The sequence below is a fragment of the Dermochelys coriacea genome, chromosome 1 (assembly GCF_009764565.3).
Source record: "Dermochelys coriacea isolate rDerCor1 chromosome 1, rDerCor1.pri.v4, whole genome shotgun sequence".
Lineage (NCBI taxonomy): Eukaryota > Metazoa > Chordata > Testudines > Dermochelyidae > Dermochelys > Dermochelys coriacea.
This window is the reverse complement of record NC_050068.2, coordinates 323,281,322-323,290,065: the sequence shown is the minus strand read 5'-3', so window position 1 is coordinate 323,290,065 and position 8,744 is coordinate 323,281,322.

Here is an 8,744-nt window from a genome sequence, read left to right as displayed (position 1 = left end):
CAGAAATTTTCATCATATTTGACGTGAGTACCTGGATGGAGGCCTGAGACTGGATCACTTTAAGGGAACTGTGTTGCTTGGACTTCTGAGTAACCAATAAGGTAATAAAGAAGCTGTTTTATGCTGGCTTCATAAATCTAAGTATTGGAATATCCACAGCTTTATGGGAATTGTCTGCCCCATTCTCTGTAGTTCACCCTAATTGAGTGACCATAGCTGGCTCCCCACTAGGACCCTGGTTTCAGTGGGGTAGTCATGCTTGGATACACATTACCACAGGTTAATTGGGTTTTTGGATCAGAATCACATGTGTCAAAATTTAATTTTGATATTGGAGAGTTTAAGGGTTAAAAATCAATTACAGTGAGTGACCCATGATGAAGATCCTGCCAGAAAAAGCCTGGAAGAATTGTGCTTACAGAGAGGGTTATATTTGAAGCAAAAGGCCCCACAGCAAGAACTGAAAAATTTGTTAATTGCCAGTGATAAGGAAGCAGACCCAGTGAAAATACTTGCAGTGAGAAACCAGCAGCTAGAACTTGAACAAAAGCAAAAAATAGCTGATATGGAAGGAGAAGCTGCTGAAAGAGAATGTTTTGAACAGGAACAAAAAATGGCATATATTCGATGCAGGAACTAGAAGCTAAGGCAAAAGCAGACAGCTCCAACTCAAGAGAATAAAGGAACAGGAACTCTATCATCCTGAAAAACCAGTTCCTCTCAAAAAGAAAGATGGGGTAGAATCTATCCAGTTTGTAACAATGATGGTATGTTGTTTGACTCTAACATAAGAATGGCCATACTGGGTCAGACCAAAGGTCCATCAGCCCAGTATCCTGTCTACCGACAGTGGCCAATGCCAAGTGCCCCAGAGGGAGTGAATCTAACAGGTAATGATCAAGTGATCTCTCTCCTGCCATTCATCTCCACCCTCTGACAAACAGAGGCTAGGGACACCATTACTTACCCATCCTGGCTAATAACCATTAATGGATTTAACCTCCATGAATTTATCCAGTTCTCTTTTATACCCTGTTATAGTCCTAGCCTTCACAACCTCCTCAGGCAAGGAGTTCCACAGGTTGATTGTGTACTGAGTGAAGAAGAACTTCCTTTTATTTGTTTTAAACCTGCTGCCCATTAATTTCATTTGGTGGCCTCTAGTTCTTATATTATGGAAACAAGTAAATAACTGTTCCTTATTCACTTTCTCCACACCACTCATGATTTTATATTCCTCTATCATATCCCTCCTTAGTCTCCTCTTTTCCAAGCTGAAAAGTCCTAGCCTCTTTAATCTCTCCTCATCTGGGACCTATTCCAAACCCCTAATCATTTTAGTTGCCCTTTTCTGAACCTTTTCTAATGCCAGTATATCTTTTTTGAGATGAGGGGACCACATCTGTATGCAGTATTCAAGATGTGGGCGTACCATGGATTTATACAAGGGCAATAAGAATTCTCTGTCTTATTCTCTATTCCTTTTTTAATGATTCCTAACATCCCGTTTGCTTTTTGACTGCCGCTGCACACTGCGTGGACGTCTTCAGAGAACTATCCACAATGACTCCAAGATCTTTCTCCTGATTAGTTGTAGCTAAATTAGCCCCCATCATATTGTATGTATAATTGGGGTTATTTTTTCCAATGTGTTACTTTACATTTATCCACATTAAATTTCATTTGCCATTTCGTTGCCCAATCACTTAGGTCGTGAGATCTTTCTGAAGTTCTTCACAGTCTGCTTTGGTCTTAACTATCCTGAGCAGTTTAGTATCATCTGCCAACTTTGCCATCTCACTGTTTACCCCTTTCTCCAGATCATTTATGAATAGGTTGAATAGGATTGGTCCTAGGACTGACCTTTGGGGAACACCACTAGTTACCCCTCTCCATTTTGAAAATTTACCATTTATTCCTACCCTTTGTTCCCTGTCTTTTAACCAGTTCTCAATTCATGAAAGGATCTTCCCTCTTATCTCAAGACAACTTAATTTACGTAAGAGCCTTTGGTGAGGGACCTTGTCAAAGACTTTCTGGAAATTTAAGTACACTATGTCCACTGGATCCCCCTTGTCCACATGCTTGTTGACCCCCTCAAAGAACTCTAATAGATTAGTAAGACATGATCTCCCTTTACAGAAACCATGTTGACTTTTGCACAACAATTTATGTTCTTCTATGGGTCTGACAATTTTATTGTTTCAACTAATTTGCCCTGTACTGACATTAGACTTACCGGTCTGTAATTGTCAGGATCACCTCTAGAGCCCTTCTTAAATATTGGTGTTACATTAGCTATATTCCAGTCATTGAGTACAGTAGCTGATTTAAAGGACAGGTTACAAACCATAGTTAATAGTTCTGTAATTTCAACTCGAAGCAGTTCTCTGTGTGTAACCAAATTTACCCCAACACTACCACTTTTTATGTGTAAGCAGTCTGAATGAGCTCTCCCCTGACATCTTGTGATGAGCTGTGGAAAAAAACTTCCAAAGCTGATCTCGTTTGCATGGACACACCCATCTTGCCTAGGTGCTCAGCATGATGGGATTGCATGCCCAAATGATCACTTGTGGCTGGTGTTGGATCCCCAGTCTCCTTGTTATTGGGGCAGGAGTAATAGAGTTTTTATCCTTGTTGTGTAAACCAAGGGCAGCAGAACTGTACCTGGCATACCCCAATGGAGGGACTCACCTTCAACTGAATGGCACTCGCTAGGCAGGGGACATGGGTTCCAATGCGTTGAGAAGGGGTGGGGTTTTGTGTAAGAATCCTAGGTACTAGTTGAACCTTCCTATTTCCATGGTATAATAAAAGAGCTAATTTAGACTTTATTGAGAGCCCTGTTACAGGCTGCAGAGCTGAAATCACTGCTACCTAGATCTAAATATTATATTGACTTTGAGACACTGTCTCTATTGCAAGAGACTGCCCAGTGTGCACCAGCAGTGAGGTTCCCCTACTGAGAGCTGTGTTAAGTGGCAGAGGGCCCCTGAAGACATCTTGGCAAGTGGCCAGTTGGGCACTTAGTGGAGAGGTGTGGCTAGTAGAGAGGAGGGGCCAGCAAGGTGGCTGGTGTAGAGGTACGGCTGCTGGAGAGGCATGGCAAGCGGCCAACAGATAAGCTGGTGGAGAGGGCCAGAGGAGAGCCTGTAGAGATGTGGCAATTGGTTGTTGGGGCAAACAGTAAGCGCCCAAGCAGACTGCGTGTAAGGTGCCTCCTTACCCACCCCTGCCTTCCATACAGGGTGGGCGGTGAACTTTGCAGCTGAACCTCTGAACTCTGGGGCTGCACTGGCCAAGGACAGCAACTGTGAGTGGGGTATAGAGAAGGGATGGGCATGGTAAAGGGACTTTTGGGTTGCTGCGCTTAAACTGAGGGGAAAAAGACACTGTCCATCTTACTTGGGGATGGGTCTTTTGCTCATGGTTTGTGTTTATGAGCACTAGTTGCAGTGTTTTCCTAAATTAATGCTGAATTAATTCTCTCCTTTTATTAAAAGTTTTTGCTATACTCAGACTCTGTGCTTGCGAGCAGAAAGTATTGCCTCTCAGAGGTGCCCAGAGGGTGGTGTGTAATTGTCCCAGGTCACTGGGTGGGGGGCTCGAGCCGGTTTTGTGTTGTATTGTTGAAAAAGAATCCCTAGATACTGAACCTGGCCCTTGTTGCTGCTGCCTTTACCTGGCAGAAGGGTTACATATCTAAATACTTTTACTGTGAGCTCAGGTGAAGGTGTGATAATGAAAGGGGGGGAGTTCACTTTGATGGACACCCGGCCAGCCAGTTAGCTGTAAAATCCTTCTTGGTGTTTGTTCTCTGCTTGCTTTACCTGTAAAGGGTTAACAAGCTCACAGGTAAAAGAAAAGGAGTGGGCACCTGACCAAACAGCCAATGGGAAGACTAGAACTTTTAAAAATTGGGAAATAAATTTTCCCTCTGTCTGTTGTTCTCTGGGCTGCAGGGACAGAGCAGCAATGCTATAAGCAGGAACGCTGTGTAAGGTTTGAAAAAGTACCTTCCATACCGAGAAGAAATTATTTGGATAGGGAATGTTTAGTTAGATACAATCAGGTTTATTTCTTATTTTGGCTTGTGGATCTGCTCTATGTTAACCCCTGATGCTTTTGTTTGTTTGTAACCTTTAAGCTGAATCCCCAAGAAAGCTAGTTTGGGTGCTTAATTTTTGGAATTGCTCTTTTAAAATCTAGCAAAAGTCCCAGATGTATTTTTTTCCTTTTTGTTTTTAATAAAATTTACCTTTTTTAACAGGATTGGATTTTTGGTGTCCTAAGAGGATTGTGCATGTTGTTTGATTAGCTGGTAATTTCCTTTGTTTTCTTTCTCAGCTCTTCCCAGGACGGTGTGAAAGGACTTGACAGTACCCCACAGGGAGGAATTCCCAAGTGTTCCTTCCTGGGTCCAAGGGTTGGGTTTTTTTGCATTGGGTGACGGCAGTGTTTTTACAAAGCCAGATCAGAGAAAAGATTAACCTGGGAGTTTAATACAACCTGGAGTGATACGTATTAATTTTTAGAATCCTTGTGGGCCCCCACTTTCTGTACTCAAAGTGACAGAGTGGGGATTCAGCCTTGACAGAAGGTAACCCTATAACTCGTACAGAGAATGTAAAAGTCAATGGTAAAAGCTATTTAGGGCAAATTACAGATTCTAACATCACTCTTGTTAAAACAGATTTGTCAAAGGGGAAGATTATTTACACATCAGAGTGTGAATATTGTAAATCCTCTATGAGTTTACTTTAAGTGTGGCCTTTAGCCAGAATCCATCTTGAATGGAATGGTGTTAAACATGAAGTTATAGCTGTGGAAGGAGTTATTGCCTAAGGATCTTTTGATTGGGGATGATATTAAAGCTTTGTTCAGTCAAGTGTGATGACCTAAACCAGTCACAGGAAAGAGATAATCCTGAACCTGTCCTATTAAGACAAGATTTCCTATGGAGGGTTTCTCCAAATGTTTTCTCGGGAAGATGGCATATGTGGAAAAAATTCCTAAGTGTCTGTCTAGTATCTCAGAAGTGAATCTGGCATTAGAGAAGGCTCAGGGACATGTTTCTCTAAAGCAAATTAAAGTTGGTGATCAGGTTAAAGCCCTAACTGAGGAAGGAAAGGGTGCAGTCTTGATAAGTGATGGATTGTTGGCAAGGTTAGTGGAACATGAGTATCCTTATACCTTACTTGTTACCAGTGTGGAGAATGTGACAGTGAAGGAATGTTCCTGTGTCTGTTAGGGATAATGACTTACCCATGAGGGAGCTACCCCCAATCTCCAAGCAGTTATCTGTGAACAGCCACGTGTGCTGGAAGAGAGTGAGGAAATCTCAACTTGTTTGGGTGTTGCAAATAGCAGTGTGCCTAATAAAGGAGAATGTACCTCCAGTCCTTTGTTTGTGCAGCAGACAAAAAGTGCTTCTCAGTTTACGCTAGTTGAAAATTTATCAGTTGTCCCAGAGTTGGATCTGGATTTAACTAAAGCCCAGGAAGGGAATGTTTCTAAGTTTTTGTCTGTAGGGAGAATGACATTGTGACTAGGGTTGCATCCAGTTGATGTCATAAATAGCTCCCAGAGACCATGCAATTCTGGTGCTTCTATTTTGCCTGTTGCTAGTGTGTGTGGGTTTTTTTGTTTTTGTTTTTTGTTTTGTTGGGTAAAGATATGACAACCTAGTATGATCAGGGTGATATCCTAGCCAGCGCATAAGGAAAGCGTGAAGGTGATTTGACTATGTTACCCACTGACAGTGTGGAAACTTGTAACAGGAAAGAGAATACTTCTAATCTTATTATGAAGTCTAACAGTTTACCTGAAAGGGGGTTTTGTGAAAATCATCCTGATGGGCCAGAGGTGATTCTGAATGTATGTGAAACTCAAGAAAGAGTTTAGTGATTTGTCTGTTGTGCCAAAGTCGGTTCTGGACATAAATAAAGCTCAGAATCTGTTGCAGTACATGATATTGCAAAAGAAAAGGAATTTCTTAGTGAAGTCTTTGAAGTCTGTGGAAAAAGAATTGTTTTCATTGACTCTTAATGGGCCATTGTTGATAATAAACAGTCTCTCTACTGAGGAAAGTGTGTTGGTGCCTAGTGACCAAAGTCTTTCAAATGAAAATGAATCCACTGAATTTGCTTTGAAAAAATCCATTGTAGATAGCTTTGAGGTGATTTCAGATGGAATAAAAATTATTAGGGAGTTTAAACAGCCCTATACACTTAACCAGCTTGTTGGGGAGACAATGATGTTGGGACAGGACCATCTCCATGTTGATTCTTTGAATAAACAGCCTGTATCTCAGGTTCAGAGGGACGACTGGACAGCTGAATCTGCAGAGCAGTTGTGCAGTTAATCTCTCGAGAATACAGGGGATGGCAGGTAAACTCTCATCTCCAGATATTTTGGATATGACCTGTAGTCTCTTAGGTTTCAGAGTAGCAGCCGTGTTAGTCTGTATTCGCAAAAAGAAAAGGAGTACTTGTGGCACCTTAGAGACTAACAAATTTATTAGAGCATAAGCTTTCGTGAGCTACAGCTCACTTCATCGGATGAAGTGAGCTGTAGCTCACGAAAGCTTATGCTCTAATAAATTTGTTAGTCTCTAAGGTGCCACAAGTACTCCTTTTCTTTTTGTAGTCTCTTAGTAGACTTGACATCTGGTTCCGTGTGGAAGCAGAGGTTGGTAAGGGAAGGACAAAAGAACCTGAGTAACATGCTAGTGAAAATGGATGGTATCTCTTTAAGACAGAGTCCAGCCTTGGAATTGGTAAAGCTCGAGGATCTGAAAACTAGTAAACAAGCTAGTGTCTGTGTTGATGCAAATTACTTGACTGACTGAAGGGGCAGGGGAAAGATTTGCCCATAGCCATTAGAAATAGGATGCACCCAGCCAACCAATGGATTCTGTTACACAAAAGAGTTCAGATTTTGACCCTACTGGACAGGGAGGAAGGGAAGGATCAAGCCTCGCAAATAAAAGCCACAGGTTAACTTTAAAATACCAAAACCCCAAGGAAGTGGTTAAACTGAAAACCTATGTTAAGGAAGACCCTGAGGACAAGAAAAAGCTACAAAGATTCAAAAGGGATATTGAACAAGCTGACCTAAAGAATGATTTATCTAAAGCAAAGGCTTGGCATGACAAAAATAATTATAAAATGTACACGTGATAGAACTGATGTTAATGTTATTGCTAATGATTGTAACTAACTTGTTGCTGATGCCAAGAACTGTAAAAATGTACAATGTGCATGGTCTTTTGGAAAAGCCCTTGAACATGTTAAGAATGGTACATAATAGAAACCCTTATGATTATGCTGGTTGGTTCAACAAGTACAAACTTTGTGTTAAAAAGCCTAATAATGTTGAGGCTTCACAGCTAATGCATAGACATATTTCCAAAATTTTCCACAGCAGAAAAACCACTACAAGCTTGAATTGCTGTGCACAAAGGGAAACTGAGGTACAATACCTCACAGCCTTCATAGCTGAATACCAGAGTAAGTGCTCTCTGAAGAAAGAAAAGGAGTACTTGTGGCACCTTAGAGACTAACAAATTTATTTGAGCATAAGCTTTCGTGAGCTACAGCTCACTTCATGAAAGCTTATGTTCAAATAAATTTGTTAGTCTCTAAGGTGCCACAAGTACTCCTTTTCTTTTTGCGAATACAGACTAACACGGCTGCTACTCTGAAACCTGCTCTCTGAAGAACACTAATGGCTATGTTACGTTAACACATAGACCAAACCCTGGAATAACTAATGTGTTTCACAAAGTATGGACTGAGTTTTTTGCTGGGGCCAAAGCATGCATCTATAATTTGGCCTTACAAAGAATTCAATATAAACACAGCTCATATCAATGTTGGAAGGTCCTTAAGGTGTATCCAGGAGCTCTAATTTTGCCCTTCCACACCAGTCTCACATTGGGGGTGTGACACATGGCTAGAAAAAGTTAAACAACCTGCAAAATAAATAACCCTCAAAAGACATGTGGGGAGATAATGTTTGTGTTTTTGTGTATTTACATATGTATGAGTAGGGTCAGCAATGTAATCAAGAATCCCTGTCTATGATGTATTCTGAAATCATTTAAATGAATTGTAAACACAGGATATCTCAGTATTCATCTCTCTTTGAAATGTACTGTGAATGGTGGAGGTAAAAGCAAGTAGCTTTGTTAATTCGTATAGCTAAGTACCAGTGATGGACCTCCTTCAAAGTCATCCTAATTACCTTTTGTTCCCCGAGGAAATCCCAACTTGTCAAAGAGGACATAAAATTGTATAAAAGATCCTTGGGTCCTGATTCTGTCATTTCAGATCTGCTTAGGTTTCATCAGCAGAAGATTGAGGCACAAGACTGAGGTCCCAGATATACTGGTATGCCCTGAATATGAGATTTGGACATTGGACTTATAAGCTATGAACTATTTCTGAAAGAACTCTTTGCAACTACAAAGATCACCATCCCTGCTATAAATCTGCACCTCAATGGATTGAATTTATGTCTGTATGTATATTGATCTTTTAACCATACTCTCTCTCTCGTTTTTAAAATACATTTTAGTTTAGTTAATAATAAGAATTGGCTGTAGCGTGTATTTGGGTAAGATCTGAAACATTCATTAGCCTGGGAGGTGATGTGCCCGATCCTTTTCTTTTATATGATGAAATAAGATTTACAGAAACTTTCATCGTATTTGATGTGGGTACCTGGATCACTTTAAG